The following is a 16,744-nucleotide window of genomic DNA, read 5'->3' as shown; positions in this document are numbered from 1 at the left end:
ACTCCAGTATTCTTCCTTGGCAAATCCCATGAATAGAGGAGCCTGGTGGGTTACAAGTCCACAGGATCGCAGAGTTGGACATAGCTGAAGCAACTTAGCACTCACACACTAGATCTTACTTGCAGCACCTGGGATCTTTGATCTTTGTGAATCTTTTGTTATGGCATATGAGATCTAGGGATCAAACCCAGGCCCCCTGCACTGGGAGTGTGGAGTCTTAGCCACTGGACCTTCCCTTAGCCACAGGGAAGTCCCAGTTATTTCCATTTTCAAAGGAGATTTAAAAGAGTTCAACTCCACCTAGAATGAAAATCTATAAACCTTGAGACTCAAGGAGAGTCCCAAAGCCTTAACCTACAGAAGCTGGGTCACACAGATGCTCAGAAATTTCTGGGCTGTGGAGCTTTGTGTCTGAATGGGCATGAAATCCTTCTGACCCATGGCCAACTTTTAAAACTAGCTAAAATGTATTGAGTGCTCACTAGTGGGTAGGCACTGTGCTAAATGCTTTCTTCCCAGCACCTCCTATAATCCTATCAGTGTCCTGAAGATAGATGAAGACACTGAAGCTCAGAGAGGCTAAACATCACGCCTGAAATCACACAGTAAGTGAGCAGCAGAGCAAAGACTGGGACTCAGGTCTCTCTGACGCTAAGCCTTGGTCATAATGTCCTTACTGCCACATATAACAGGAACTGACTGCAAGAAAAGGAGTACACAACTCAAAAAGGCATGAGTAGTTGGATATTTATTATTTCACATTATGCTAGCTTGCTTAGTTGCTCAGTTGTGTCCAACTCTTTGTGACTCTATGGACTGTAGTCCACCAGGTTCCTCTCCACGGGGATTCTCCAGGCAAGAATACTGGAGTGGATTGCCAGGCCCTCCTTCAGGGGATCTTCCCAACCCAGGGACTGAATCTGCATCTTCTGTGTCTCCTGGGTTGCAGGCAGATTCTTTACCCACTGAGCCATCAGGGAAGCCAAAGACCACAAACAGATTCGGGGTTGGTCATCTCAGTGGAGCAGGGAACATCAGCTTCTTTGCATCATCCTCAGAGTGTTGGCTTGTATCCTCAGATATTTCTTCTCAAGGGTGAAAAATGGCAGCTCCAAGAATCATCACCTCAACCAAGAGCTTCCAAAGATCTGAAGGGGAGAGGTCCCTCTTGGGTCCCTTAAAGAGCAAGGGAACCTTTCCTAGGAGAACCCCCACCCAGCAAACTCCTCCCTGCCCTTGGTTAGAATTATGTCATATGCCTATTCCCAAACCAGTCATGGTTTGAATTACCATGACTGACTCAACTAACTCAACTCACCTCATAAGATAGGGAGGGGCTGGAGATGGGGTTCCTGAGCACCAGCACCCATGTCAGAACATGATTTGGTAAGGCCCCTCTAATGATTGCTTATGTGGTTATATAAATATTCGGTGGTTTAAAATTAGCTTTTTTTCAGTTCAGTTCAGTTGCTCAGTCATGTCCGACTCTTTGTGACCGCATGGACTGCAACACACCAGGCTTCCCTGTCCAACATCAACTCCCGGAGCTTGCTTTAACTCATGTCCATAGAGTCAGTGATGCCATCCAACCATCTCATCCTCTGTCGTCCCCCTTCTCCTCCTGCCTTCAATCTTTCCCAGCATCAGGAAAGAATTATTGCCTTGGGAACTGTGTTTTTATGTCAGCTTGTATGTTAACATGGTCTTTTCCCAAATGAATCAGAATTATAACAACTGACTGCAAAAAGTATTATACAAGAATAAGCAAAGGTAGAATTTGATACAACTTATTCTGCATATTAATCACATAATTTGGAAATCTTTGCATTTTAAAAAAATAAGCACATTCTCAACGTGACTTGGTTCATGTCAACAGGGAGAATGGTGATGCTGAGGCCCCAGCCATGGCGATAAACTCACAAATATGAGCTAATCTCATATTCACAACCTGACCTCATGCTCAGCCTGGCTGCTGAGATGAAAAGCAAGAGAAAAAAAACACAATGCGTGACCCAGAATGCACCCGCATTGTGTTCCAACGCAAGCAAACGACTCCCCAGGCTGGCTGTGCTCTGCGCATGCTCAGGTTTCTATGCCGGCAGAGTAACTATGAATCTGGCAGGTAGGTGTCGTCTGTGCCACCCACATGGCTTCCTGACATGTCTACAAACGGGTACGTGTGAACTTGGGGGCAAGTTCCAAGTCCACAATCAAGTGTGGACATTAAAACATTTCACATTGTGGATCACCCTCCCCCACTCCCAAGTCGCCCTTCTCTTGGGTGCTTGCCATATATAAGGATTAATATTTGATGAACTAGGAAAATATCAGTGCACCTAAAAAACAAGTTGGATTTTCCAGGCCTCGGTGCTTGGTGAGTTTCCATCTCATTTCTGAATATCACATGGACAATTAATTCATTTACATCACACACAGGGAAGTTTCTTAGAGGCAAAGGAAAAAATAAGCTTTTTACTGAGAACATCCGTGGGCGTTTTAGCTGTTCTACAACTATCTTGGTGAACAGCTTTCTTCATTTTTTATATTCCATTTTATCTTATTTTTAAATTTAATTTTTATTTTATATGAATGGAGTATAATTGCCTCTAATTATTGTGTTACTTTCAGGTGTACAACAAAGTGATTCAGTTACACATATGCATATATTCTTTTTCATCCTTTTCCATAGAGGTTATTACAGAATACTGAGTAGAGTTCCCTGTGCTATATAGTAGGTTGTTGTTGATTATCTATTTTTTCTTTTGTTCTTGAATATGATGCCTTTACTCAAGCCATACAGATGTTTGGTCTTGGTCATAGGAAGTAAGACTCTAAGAAATGTGGACCCCTTGTGTATTCTCTTTAATTTGTGGAATACCCGCAGCAGGAGGCAAAAGAAAGGAAAATTGAAAGGAAGTTGGCTAGTGGATTGTGGCAGTTGAGTAATAAGGACCTTTAAAGACACTGTGATCCCAGTCTTGTTGGAGATAAGCCAAGAACAAGTGAAATGGAAACCAGGCTCCTGATGACAGAAGTAATGTTTGGGGACCACTCAGTTATAATCATGGAAAATGGGAACTACAAATATGACATAAAAAACAGGCCTGAGTGGGACTTCAATGGTGGTCCAGTGGTTAAGATTCCACATTGCCACTGCAGGGGGTGAGGGTTTGATCCCTGGTCCGGAACTAAGATTCCACATGCCACTCAGTACTCCCACCGCAAGGAGAAGAAAAAAAAAAGGACTGTGGTTCTTTATGTTATTATTTTTATTATGTAGCTAAATTATCTTTATATCAATACCCTCAGATATGCAGATACCACCCTTATAGCAGAAAGCGAAGAACTAAAGAGCCCCTTGATGAAGGTGAAAGAGGAGAGTGAAAAAGATGGCTTAAAACTAAACATTCAAAAAACTAAGATCATGGCATTCAGTCCCATCACTTCATGGCAAATAGATGGGGAAACAATGGAAATAGTGACTGACTTTATTTCCTTGGGCTCCAAAGTCACCGTGGACAGTGACTGCAGCCATGAAATTAAAAGGCGTTTGCTCCTTGAAAGAAAAGCTATGACAAACATAAACAGCATATTAAAAAGCAGAGACATTACTTTGCCAACGAAAGTCCATCTAGTCAAAGCTATGGTTTTTCCAGTGGTCATGTATGGATGTGAGAGTTGAACCATAAGGAAGGCTGAGCACTGAAGAATTGATGCTTTTGAACTGTGGTGTTAGAGAAGACTCTTGAGAGTCCCTTGGACTGCAAGGAGATCCAACTAGTCAATCCTAAAGAAAATCAACCCTGAATATTCATTGGGAGGACTGATGCTGAAGCTGAAGCTCCAATACTTTGGCCACCTGATGTGAAGAACTGACTCACTGGAAAAGACCCTGATGCTAGGAAAGATTGAAGACAGGAGGAGAAGGGGATGACAGAGAATGAGATGCTTGAATGGCATCACTGGCTTCATGGACATGAGTTTGAGCAAGTTCCGGGAGTTGGTGATGGACAGGGAAGCCTGGCATGCTACAGTCCATGGAGTCACAAAGAGTCAGATGTGACTGAGTGACTGTATAACAACAACAACAGATTATTTTTAAAGCTCATTTTCAAAATAAAAAAAAAGTATGATTTTTTTTACTTTTCTATGAGGAGGAGATGACTTCTCAAGCCAGTCAATGCTACAGTCTAATTTTAAACTGCAAACAGTCACTGGGCTCTACCTACACAAGATATTAATGCAAAACTGAAAAAAATATACCAATTGTCTTCATGCTTCCAAAAAGGTGGCTACAAAGTAATAAATGTTTATATGGATTACGTATATATCTTGTCCCAGGCACTGTAAGCAATGTACATGAATTAACTCATAGAACCTTCACAATGAAACCCCTACCTAGTGCTGCTGTTATGAGAATTTTACAGATGTGGAAACTAAAACAGAGTGGGTGTAGGAACTTGACCATGTGGTCCAGCAAGTCCGTAACTTTGAACCCAGGTGGTCTGCTTCCAGGGCTACCCTTTCAACACTACATCCTAACCTGTGGCCCTTGTGAATATAGTGTTTCTTTAATCGCTTCTGTTTTTAACCAGAATCATAGCATCACATAGTAATATAATGCAGGCATTGTCTAAAATATGATTTGTGCAGTAAGTGTCAATTCCACAGAATGACTAGTCCAACTGGCAAAAAAGAAAAAAAAAAAGAGTTCAAACCCAGATTTGCAACTTCCTGGCTGGGTGACAAGGGAAAGCCACTGAAGCTGTCTATATCATATTTCTTTTATCTCTTAAGTGAGCAGAAGCCCAAATACACCTGGACAACCTCAGAAGGCAGCAAAGATGCTCAGGTGTGGCAGTGCACAGGGTCACACTGAGGAGCGCAGGCCAGCTTTCAAGGGCTGGCCCCGCAGAGACAACCACTGCCCCTGTTTCCAAAAGGCAGGTACCTCTGGACTCCATCCCAGACACATGCTTGTGAATGGAGCTGAGAGCAGAGCAGAACCTTCTGGGTGGTGACTTGATGGAGCCCCTAGCTCACTGCTGAAGAGCCCAGGAGACACCAGGCAGCACTGGATGAGAGAGGGGTGTCCTCACCCCACTGCTGTGTGGAGCGTGGCACCTTCAAGACTGCAGGAATGTGGCTCCATCTCAGCCCTTTCATTGGAGACCTCAGAAAATTCCCAATCATCAGCATGGCCATGACGGTGCCCAGCAGTGTTGCTCAGCAGGGATGGAGGTCTGTCCTGGAAAGAAAGTGGTAGACGACTAATGAGTACTTACTTCATGGGCTTCCCTGCTGGTCCAGTGGTTGAGAATCCACCTGCAATGCAGGGGATGAGGGTTCAATCCCCGGGCTGGGGAAGATGCCACTTGCCCCGAGGCATCTAAGCCCATGAGCCAAAACTACTTAGCCTATGCTTTAGAGCCGTGCTCTGCAACAAGAGAAGCCACTGCAATGAGAAGTCCCCACTCCCCACAGCTAGAGAAATCCCGTGGGCAGCAATGAAGACCCAGGGAAGCCAGAAAAAAGGAATACTCACTTTGTGCCAGGCATTGTGCTGAGAACTTTAGATGTATTGCGTGTGTGTGTGCTAAGTCGCTGCAGTTTCATCCAACTCTTTGCGACCCCATGGACTATAGCCCATCAGGCTCCTCTGTTCATAGGATTTTCCAGGCAAGAATACTGGAGTGGGTTGCCATGCCCTCCTCCAGGGAATCTTCCCAACTCAGGGATGGAACTCACATCTCTTATGTCTCCTGCATTGGCAGGCAGGTTCTTTACCACTGGAGCCACCTGGGAAGTACCTTTAGATGTATTATCTTAAAGTTATTCCCCACAACACCCCTGTAGATGTTATTACCCACATTTTAGTGGCAATAGAATCCCCAAAGGGCAGAGGCAGGTGGTCAGTGGGCATGTCAGAGATGCCAGACAGCAACTAAGGCTGGGGATAGGAGGGTGGTCCCAGACATCTAGAAATGTTGCATTGGGTATCCACCATTTTGGAACAAATTGCCCCCAAATTTAGCAGCTCAAAACAGCAAGCATGCATCATTTGTTTCCTCAGATGAGAAATGTGGGAGTCTGGTGCAGGCTAACCCCAAGGCTAGGCTGAGTCCTCTGAGGGAAGGGTGAAGGACCTGTTTCCAAGGCGAAGTGCTGTTGGCAGGAGGCTTCAGTTCCTTGCCTCTCAGACTTCTCTGAAGGACTGCTTATGTGTCCCATGACATGGCATCTGGCTTCCCCCAGAGTCAGTCGTCTAAGCAGAGTGGGGAGGAAGGTGGGGTGCCTCCGGGACCTGGGCTCAGAAGACCCACATTGTCACTTCTGCTATTTTTTATTTCCTAGAAGTGAGCCTCTAAGCTGCTCCCAGCTGCAGAGTAGAGCAGTTAGTTTCCACCTTTTGGATAAAATGTCAAAGAGATGGCGAACCTATTGTTTCACCACCTGAGATCCTTTTAGGGGTGGGGTCCCCACAGAAGCAACTGGGGGTAACAGGCTGGTGAAGCACTCCTGCAGAGCCCCCCTCTTTCACTGGGGTCACACGGACACAGGCACCAGAGCCAAGGTCTAGTAGGGAACAGTTTTGTTGTTTAGCCGTGTGTGACCCCACGGACTGTAGCCCAGCAGGCTCCTCTGTCCATGGAATTCTCCAGGCAAGAATACTGGAGTGGGTTGCCATTTCCTTCTCCAGTGAATCTTCTGGACCCAGGGATCAAACCTGCGTCTCTTGCATTGGGAGGCGTATTCTTTACCGCTGAGCCAGCAGGGGAATAGTACACAAGCTTAAAAAAAAGAATTAAAAGATGCACTACTATTCTACTTATTAGCAAAATGTGACAGAATTGGGCTAAAATCCACATAGGTAAGGCAATATTCCTTCTTCACATGCTGTGGAGTAAATACAGTATAAACTCCAATTTTCTCATTTTAAAATAACACCCTATTACAACACTGTAGATCAACTATACTTCAATAGAATAAATTTTAAAACAAACAAGCAAGCAAAACCTAGCATCCTATGGTCAGCCAAGTAAACGATGAGAGTCCTTTCAAAGGCTCCCTTTGACTTTCTTTTGTTTTCAAATAGTCCAAAGACTATTCCTTGTTTTCTGTCATTAATACTTTACATCCCTAATAAAGCAAAACCATTTAACTCTCATTGAACCCATGGCCTTTTAACTGAGATCATACGCTTGGTCTCAGGACTCAATGAAGGTTAGGTTCTTGATGTCATCACAGAAAGAATTCACCGAGAGACATTAGGTAAGAAGTGGATTTTTTAAGAGAGAAATACACTTCACAGACAGAGTGTGGATCTTCCCAAAAGGTGAGAGTGACCCCAAAATGCAGAGTGGTTATTTTTTATGGGCTGGATTATTTCATAGGCTAATGAGCAGGAGAATTAATCCAACCATTTTGGGGAAGGGGTAGAGATTTCCAGGAATTGGGCCACCAACCACATTCTGGTCTTTGATGGTTGGCCTTGGAACTGTCACGGTGCTGGCAGGTGTGTCACTTAGTTTGTTGATGTGTTATGTTGAGTATATACTGAGACTCAGGGTCCATCAAGGTGTAGTGGAAGTTGACTCATCCTCCATCTTGCACCTGTTTGTTTCTCATAAGTTTATGTCTTGTCCTCAGGCTGCTGCTGCTGCTGCTAAATCGCTTCAGTCGTGTCCGACTCTGTGCGATCCCCTAGATGGCAGCCCACCGGGCTCTGCCATCCCTGGGATTCTCCAGGCAAGAACAGTGGAGTGGGTTGCCATTTCCTTCTCCAAAGCATGAAAGTGAAAAGTGAAAGTGAAGTCACTCAGTCTTGGCACCCCACTCCTACTCTTGCCTGGAAAAATCCCATGGATGGAGAAGCCTGGTGGGCTACAGTCCATGGGGTTGCTAAGAGTCCTCAGGCTATGTCATTCTTTTAAAACTTGTGCCCTTCCCTCCTGTTTCAAAAGTAGATCTGCTATAAAATCACTCTATTGTTTTTGCCCCTGACTCTAAAAGTAATACACATTTATCTGAGAAATAATCACTAGTAACAGCCTGGTATATTTCCTTCTCATCTCTTTCTTCCCCCAGAGCTTATGTAAATTACCAATTGTGTGTATGTGTAACTGAAAATATTGTAATTCATGTCCGGTGTGAAAAGTGTACCTTAAAGAAGAGGGAAGCTGTCTCATAAACATGAGGAGATCGAGGGTCCCGGCTGGTCCCAGACAAAGGCCATCCCAGAGCCCCTTGGATGCCAATGCTGCCCCGCTGGCCACCCCACACTTCCTGGAGGCACGGCGACAATTTCCTCTCCTCTTTGACCAGACGGATGACATCACCATCCACTCAGCCCTTTTGTTTTGCTTTGTTTTAGACTGTTTTTGAAAGTCTCCAGGCTTCCTGTAGACTTGTTTGTTTTCTAAACTTTTGCTGCCCATTCTCCTCTCCTTTAATTGCATGGATCCAAGCAACACTCACTCTCAATGGATCCCATCCCTCTGGTTCTATTTAATGACGAGCCAGATCTATCCTAGGGAAAACGAAGGTCCTCAATCATGATAGTGACCATGATGATGATTGATGGCAGATAATCCATTTTCAGACGCACTTACTTGCCAGCTGCTGTGTTAAGAGGGTTCCATGCATTCAGTTCCTCAGCCTTCATCACAATGGCCATTTTTCAATTGGCGACAGGGAGACTTAAGCCATTTGCCTGAGGTCACACAGTTGGTAAGAAACAAGCACTAGTGTCTTTGACTTGAAAACCCGTATTCCTAATCACTTAATTAATATTGCCTCCAGGATGGTAAAGGAAAAAAGAGATATAGAAAAAATAAAGAAAAACAAAGGAAGATAGACACATAGATAAAGAATGTCTCTTGGATAAAACAACCAATAAAACCATGAGGATTCTTTTGCATTTGCTCAAAAGCTGGTTGTATCAGTGGTCAAGGAAGTTGCCTGGTAAACCAAGCAGTTAAACAGCAAACCGGGGCAGAAGGTGAACAAACACCAAAAGAATGTTTGACTAAAGTTACCAGGTAGAGTGATAAATAGAAGTATGGGGCGAAGAGTGAAGGCTTCTCGAGGTAGCTATGAACCAAGCTTTGGAGAATGAAGAGGTCTTAGAAGAGTTCTTGATAACCCTCCCTTGAAGAGAGGGAGACTGTTATTTCCCCTCGAATCCCGGCTAGCTTGTCACTGCTTCACATCACGTCATGACCACAGAAATGATCCCTGAGGTTTGGTCCCCAGAGGCCATACAGCTCTCCCCTCATCCCCTGAAGCACCCTCTGTGGAGCCCCTAGCTGCCACGTCAGCAGCTCAGCTACCCTGAGACCTTCACACTGCGCAGTCTGACAGTCCTGGGAAAGCCCAACTCTGCTGACGCTTTTAGAGCCAGAATAGTTTGTACTTCAACAGTGAGTCTATCAATTGCCAGCTTTACAAAATACACTGCAGAGAGCAAGACTACCATGTGAAAACATTATTTCTGGATTATTTGTTCTCACAGAGTTGGGTTCGGAGAGACAGAAGAGATTGAAGTGTTAGAACTAATTATTGTTACGTAACTTACTAGTTTATTTTTTCTAGTGTTACGAGGATTCTGGAGGCAGCCTGCCCTAAGTGCACTGAGACCAAGTTCTTCCTCTCACCTTGCTCCCCTGTTTTTATTTGTGACTTTTGTCGTTATGGTTGCTAGATGACTGACTGAGCATTAACTCATACTCCAGAAGGTGAAAAGTTAGGGTCAACAGGTAGAGCCAGATCACCCCACCTCCCTTAGAAGAGTTTTCCTGGAAGCCCCACTCACTAGCATCTGCTTCAATCTCATTGGTCAGGACTGATCACATGACTTCCCCATGCCCTGTGGGAATTTGGAAAATTAAGCTCTTTGGGTGCCTCCAAATAAATTGGATTTCTGCTAATCCCAGGGACAGGGGAGCCTGGTGGGCTGCCATCTGTGGGGTTGCACAGAGTCGGACACAACTGAAGTGACTTAGCAGTAGCAGCAATGAGGGAGAAGAGGAAACTGAATACTGTTGACCAGTCCTTTGAAATGACCCCCCCTGGATTATCTCGGTCCAAGTACTGTCCACAAAACAGGGGTCTTATGCTCTGTTCCTCTTTCCAGTGAGTTAGAAGGGGGCTTGGCACATAGTTGGGCTTCCCTGGTAGCTCAGCTGGTAAAGAATCTGCCCACAATGCAGAAGCTCTGTGTTCAATCCCTGGGTTGGAAAGACCCCCTGGAGAAGGGAAAGACTACCCACTCTGGTATTCTGGCCTGGAGAGTTTCATGGACTGTACATGGGTCACAAAGAGTCAGACACGACTGAGTGACTTTCACTGGCACATAGTTAGGGGCTTGACACATCTTTGCTGCATTTAAAAAATAATTTTATTTATTTTTGTCTGTGCTGGGTCTTCATTGCTGCACAGACTTTTCTATAGTTGCAGCGAGGGGAACTACTCTCTCGTCCGGCGCGCTGGCTTCTTGTTCCAGTGGCTTCTCTTGTTGCGGAGCACAGGCTGTAGGGCATGGGGGCTTCGGTAGGTACACCTCCCTGGCTCCAGAGCACAGGCTCAGTAGTTGTATCGCACGGCGTTAGTTGCTCCATGGCGTGTAGGATCTTCCCAGATCAGGGCTCAGACACGCATCTCGTGCACTGGCTGGCAGATTCTTTACCACCGAGCCACCAGGGAAGCTCTTATTTGCTGCATTCTGCCAAGGGAGTCCATACTAAGGCTCTCTCAGTGGCCAGACTCAGTGGTCAGGGGACGAGGAAGACCAGTTCAAGGGTGAGAGGGGAGGGTGGAGCACCCCAGACTCAGGAGCCTGGCTTTTTTTTTTTTAACCTGTTGATTTAAACTCCCAGCTCTGATAAGCCAAGAAAGTACAAATGTAGTACAAATACCCTTATAACTTATGAGTCAGAAACAAATTCAGGTCAAGTTTGTTGCAACAGATCTAGAGAAAGAAAGATATGGTGCTTCCAAAACTCACTTAAATAATTAAGAGAAACGGGGTGCAAAGACCCCAGGAGGCTCCAGCCCCATCCTCTGCTGGAGGGACATCCGTTTCCTTACAGACGTCTTGTCTTTCCCAGTGGGGATGGAAGCAGATTGCTGCTGAGAAGTAAGTCTTCAGAGGCTAATTGATTTCATTCTTGGGAAAATTATCCTGACAATCAGCCTCAAGTTTCCTTTCCTTTCATCCTCTGGTCTCTACTCCTGCCTCCGCGGACCAGCATGAACAATGGGCATCCCTCCTTGATGTTTGTCTTGGGTGATGTTTATCACATCACTCTTTGCCATCAGCCGCCAAGCAGCTTTAATGCTTACAGTGTAGGAGACATATCTGCCCCAAAGGCTGTTAAGCTTCATTGGTGGTGAGAATCAGGAGGGGGCTGGGAAGCTACCAAAAGTCATTAAAAGTAATTTCATTCCAGGTAACAATTACGCCCCAGCTGCATGGCTTTCTTCCCACCCACCCAGACAGCTCTAGGCACTCGCCCTGCTGTTTAGGAGTAGGGTCCAGGAAGTCCCAGGGGAAGAAACTGGCAGGACAGAGAATGATGGCAGAAGCCTAGAACGATAATGAAATTCTGAGGTTTATAATCTTCTTGCCCATGCTCGAATAAAGCAAGCAGAGGTGAGAAGACAGGGATGCAAGGTTTGATGGACACCTCTATGGACCACAATGGATCCTGTTATTCCTGGATTCAGTCATGATCCCTGAGTGTGTACCCCACAAAACCCATACTAGGGCTTACAATGTAAATGCCTGATTTGCCTAAAGAGGGTGCTGTTACCCAGCCCCTGCCAAAGTTATTTTAAAATGAGGAAGGTGCAAAGTAGCAGAATATTGGATTTTTTTCAAGAAAAGGAGGAAGTCAAAACGTTTACTTTACATTTCCTGGTTTTTTAAGTGTGGCAGTTTAAATGATTCAAACACTGTGTAAATCCAACACATATCTGAGGACAAATTTGGTCCACATGCCACCAGCAGATAACCTCCACCCAACATCCATCATCTTGATTTAGGACATTTGTGTCCTGGAATGCCTTTCTGCTGCAGCTGAAGTTTTGTTTGTTTCTTTTTTTGTTTGATATCATGTTTTGTTTTACTATTTCAAGTTCTGATTGACCTCTATATGTTTCCTACTGGTTTTATTTTAAAGCAAAAATATTTTACATATGGTTAACATTTGTGCTTTTAAAAAACATTGAAGACTTCCCTGGTGGTCCAGTGGTTAAGAATCTGCCTGTCAATCCAGGGGACGCAGGTTCCATCCCTGGTCCGGGAAGATCCCACATGCTGTGGGGCAACTAAGCCTGCACACCACAATTACTGAAGCTCTTGTGCCTAGTGTCTATGCTCTGCAACAAGAGAAGCCACCTCAGTGGGAAGCCTGGGTACCACGAGAGAAAGCACACAGGCAGCAACAAAGACCCAGTGCAGCCAAAAATTAATAATTTTTAAAAAGATGTTAATACCTTTGAAGAAGATGTTAATATCTTTCATCACATTCAGCCTTCACAAAACTGGAGGTAGAGTAGGTTATCCCACCGCCAAATAAAATGTAAGCAACTTTAGTGACTTAGATATTGCTCAATAATTGCAAGATCCATGTCTAAACCCAAGGAGTTGTCTATTCCTGAAAATAGAATTGATGGACTTACAAACTTCTTTCCAAGTTATCCTAAGACTTATAGTCCTGGGTCCTTTCTACTCAACCACACCAAATTTCCATTTTCAGGATTTATTCTCATGAAACTGACCAAGGAAGACCCAGGGAATACTTAAGAACAACACACAGCTATGGCTAGAATTTCCCAGTGCGTCTTCTGCTGGCGTGACATATTGTCAAGTTGGGTCAACCCAAATTCCTCAGAGTTCAGCTCCCCATGCCAGTGAGCATTCTTTGTTTGTTGCTTGTCACAACATCTTTGTCTAATTAAAGCAAAGGATCGTTTACTGGAACTCTACAAGGGAGCTCCCATCACGCATGGGAAGGCCTACAGGACTGGACTTGGAAAAAGAAAGTGTCTCCAGGGACCTCCGTAGCAGGAAGAGCTTGGAGGTCTCATTGGCTGCCACTGGGATTAATCTGCTTAAATTCATTAAAAAATAATAATACTAAAAATAAAACACTTTTATTTTTCTGTCCTGGCAAATGTTACTCAGATTTAAAAGCCATGGGAAAAAAATCTGCTGCCCATCAGTGCTGGAATTTTGATGAACTGTTGGAAAAGATCTGGGACTGTCTGGGACTAGTGAAGCTTTCCACCAAACCAAAGACCAGTTGCCAGGTCACACATCCCCAGTGGTGGATGCCTTCCTCCAGGGCCACGGTGGAGCATTTCTGCATGAAGATTCACAAAAATTTATCAAATCGTTTAAATATTTTAATACCCTCTGGGGTGGGATCTCTCTGTGAAACATAATCTTCAAACAGTGGGTACAGACCACATGGGAGAGAATGTTATTTAGACTGTGAGCAAGTGACGCACCCCCCTTCCCATCTGCTGGGCCAACTATAGGAGCTTTCCCCATGATCAAATGCCCGGCTCTAAGACCATCCTGGCTTTGGCAGCCACTGGATCAGGATACAAGGGAGAGAGATGGAAGCACCTGCATTGGGACTTCACTTGTCCTTTTTTAAAAAAATTATTCTATGACTTTTTAATATAAAAATTGTATAGTTATTAGTAAACAACCTAATACATGAACTTTGCTTGTCTTAATTTGGTGTTACCTTCTATGCTGAGCTACATAAAGGATCTGACAAGGCAAAAAAAAAGAAAAGAAAAGTCCAGTTGGTTAAGTTTGGATCACATGCCCCAGTACCTTGGTTAGAGAAGACAGAATGACTTGATGTATAGACCTACAAAGACAGCACTTTGGGGGCAGAATCCTTAAGAGCCTGCTTTTTTTTTTTCTTTTCTTAAGTCTTTGTTGAATTTATTGCAATACTGCTTCTGTTTTATGTTCAGTTTTTTTGGCCATGAGGCGTGTGGCTCATGGCCACATGAGCATGATGGCTGCGTGAGGCCTCTTGACTCCCAGACAAGGAAGCAAACCCGCACCCACTGCATTAGACGGAGATGTCTAGACCACTAGGCAGCCCAGGGGTCCCAAGAGGCTGCTTTTTGAAATCCATTCTCCCCTCCTCCTTTCTGGCAGAGAGCCACTTCTGCACTTCCCAGCCCCTTTTGCAACTAGATGTAACCGTGTTCCTCAGTCCTGGTCAGTAAAATGTGAGCAAAGGTGATATCACCCAGCTCATGAAACACCTCATTGTCACCAGGCTTTACCTACCAATCAGCTCGCCAGAATGGTGGATGAGATAGGTGGTCTTCGAAGCTGTGTGTTAAAGGTGGTGGAGCCATGCTTGGCCTGGGTCCCTGAATGGCCATATAGAGCAGAGCGCCCCACTCTTCACTGCCTTGTGGTTGAAAAAGCCATGAATTTGATGGGGCTGAGTGATGCCTGTTGTCTATTTGCTACTGCAGTTTGGCCTACCTTATCTCTGGTGACTCAGACAGTAAAGAATCTGCCTGCAATGTGGGAAACTGGGTTCAACCCCTGGGTCAGGAAGATCTCCTGGAGAAGGGACTGGCTATCCACTCCAGTATTCTTACCTGAGAACTCCCATGGACAGAGGAGCCTACAGTCCATGAGGTCACAAATAGTCAGACACAACTTAGCGACTTTCACTTTTTCCAACCTATAAATGCTATTACACAAATAAGGATAAGTGGTTGTTTGGTGGTCAAAAAACAAGAAGCCTCTGCTGTGTTCACAGAGAAGGAATACAGGAAACTTACATGTCTGCCATGGGAGTACCAACTCTCCTTTCTTCAACATGTTAGGAAGAATTCGGGGAATTAGAGTAGCCTGGCTTCTCAAGGACCATCTGTACCAGGTCGCGTGTAACTCACACACTCCTCAGAGACCCTCCAGGGAGCCAGATACAGAGATCATGGGTCCTCTCCTGCCCCGCCACCCCAGCTGGTCTACGAATTCTCATAAACCCTGATTAGCAGGGCTGGTCTCCCTGCTAAGCGTTCTGACTTTTCTCTCCTCTCCTGGCATGTTCTTCCGCCTAATCCTGCGATAACAGCAAGCTAGAGGATTTCCCCCACCTTCTGCCTTGCCCTTGAGGTTACTGAAAAATATAATTCAGAAACCTGGCCCCACTGGGGGCCTGACACTCTGACACAGAGCCACAAGATCTTTTCTGAACGCTTGTGGGAAAATCAGAGAGAGAAACGGCTGGCCGTGCAAGCATTCCAAGCCTAAACACAATAATGAATTTTGCACACATCAGTGGGTTCTGACTCTGTTGCCAATTAAAACCTCCGTGGGGGGCAGGCAGTCCACTTAATCTTCGCTGCCAAAGACACAATCCCCCCAGATACCACAGGGATGGGGGTGGGCGGAGGACTGGAAACTGTATTACAAAGATGACCCAAAATCCTACCCTCCTTCTCTGAAGTTTTCCTCATTCTTTTTCAGTCTATTCACCCTTGACTTTGCTCATCAGTAAGGAATGACCAAAGATGGGGAGGGGAATGAGTCCCCCCATGGACCAGCATCATCAGAAGTGGGAATATGTGTATATAAGATGCCCAAAGGGTGAGTGTGTTGTGTAACACGAATTCAAGGGAGCTTCTGAAACAGCAATTTTGAAGTTACATAAGTTGCAGTATGAGATTTTGCCAATAACGTCATTTAGAATCAAGTGTTTGCGTTTTCTTTCCTTCTTTTTAAAAAGTAGAACACCCAAGGGGCTAAAAAAATCAGATTTATATTTTAAAGAATCTTCTTTAAAAAACAGCTTAAAAGAAAAACTGACTTCAATTTTAATGATTGCGCTGGTGGCAAATGACAGCCTGGGAGAAGCTCATCACTAGAAACAGGGCCTCCTGAGTTCAAGTTCATTGATGCCCTACACTTAGCTCTTCATCCTGACAAAATGCTAGCTGCCTCAAGCCTCAGGTTTCTTGTCTGTAAAACAAAAACAATGATTTTAAAGAGATTTATGAACTTCAATAAAATAAATTAATGGAAAGAAAAAAGATTGTAAAGTTTCTGGCACATAGTAGGAGATTATTAAATGTTAGTTATTACTATTATGAGCAAGGATGTTTAGACAGAGCTCAACTTGCATTTCCTGTAGGGACTTAATTAACTTCTTGGCTTTTAAAGAAATTGTTGTGGTTGGCCTGGAAAAGTCTGGTAGGAAGAAAGAAATACTAACCAGCCTTTGTATAATATTGCTATTTATACATGCAGAAGAATTCTTGTACAGAGCACTGTGTTTCTCATTACCACTCTATGAGGAGAGTAGAGTCTAAGCATCTTCTCATTTTCTCTTTATTTTACAGGGGAGGAAACTGATTATATATTAGATATATTAGGTGTATATGATTTTATATGGTATATTTAATATATAGGGGCTTCCCAGATGGCACTAGCAGTAAAGAATCCACTTGCCAATGCAATTAGATGTAAGAGATGTGGGTTCGGTTCCTAGGCCAGGAAGATCCCCTGGAGGATGACATGGCAACCCGCTCCAGTACTCTTGCCTGGAGAATTCCATGGACAGAGGAGCCTGGTGAGCTACAGTCCATAGCGTCACACAGAGTCGGACACGCTGAAGCAACTTAGCACACGTGCATGCATGCACTTCATATATAATCACTTTCTTCTCATAAAATATATTTTACACATTAT

This window comes from Budorcas taxicolor, chromosome 17 (assembly GCF_023091745.1).
Source record: "Budorcas taxicolor isolate Tak-1 chromosome 17, Takin1.1, whole genome shotgun sequence".
Taxonomy (NCBI): domain Eukaryota; kingdom Metazoa; phylum Chordata; class Mammalia; order Artiodactyla; family Bovidae; genus Budorcas; species Budorcas taxicolor.
The sequence above is the reverse complement of the archived record's forward strand: the minus strand, read 5'-3'. Positions refer to the sequence as shown.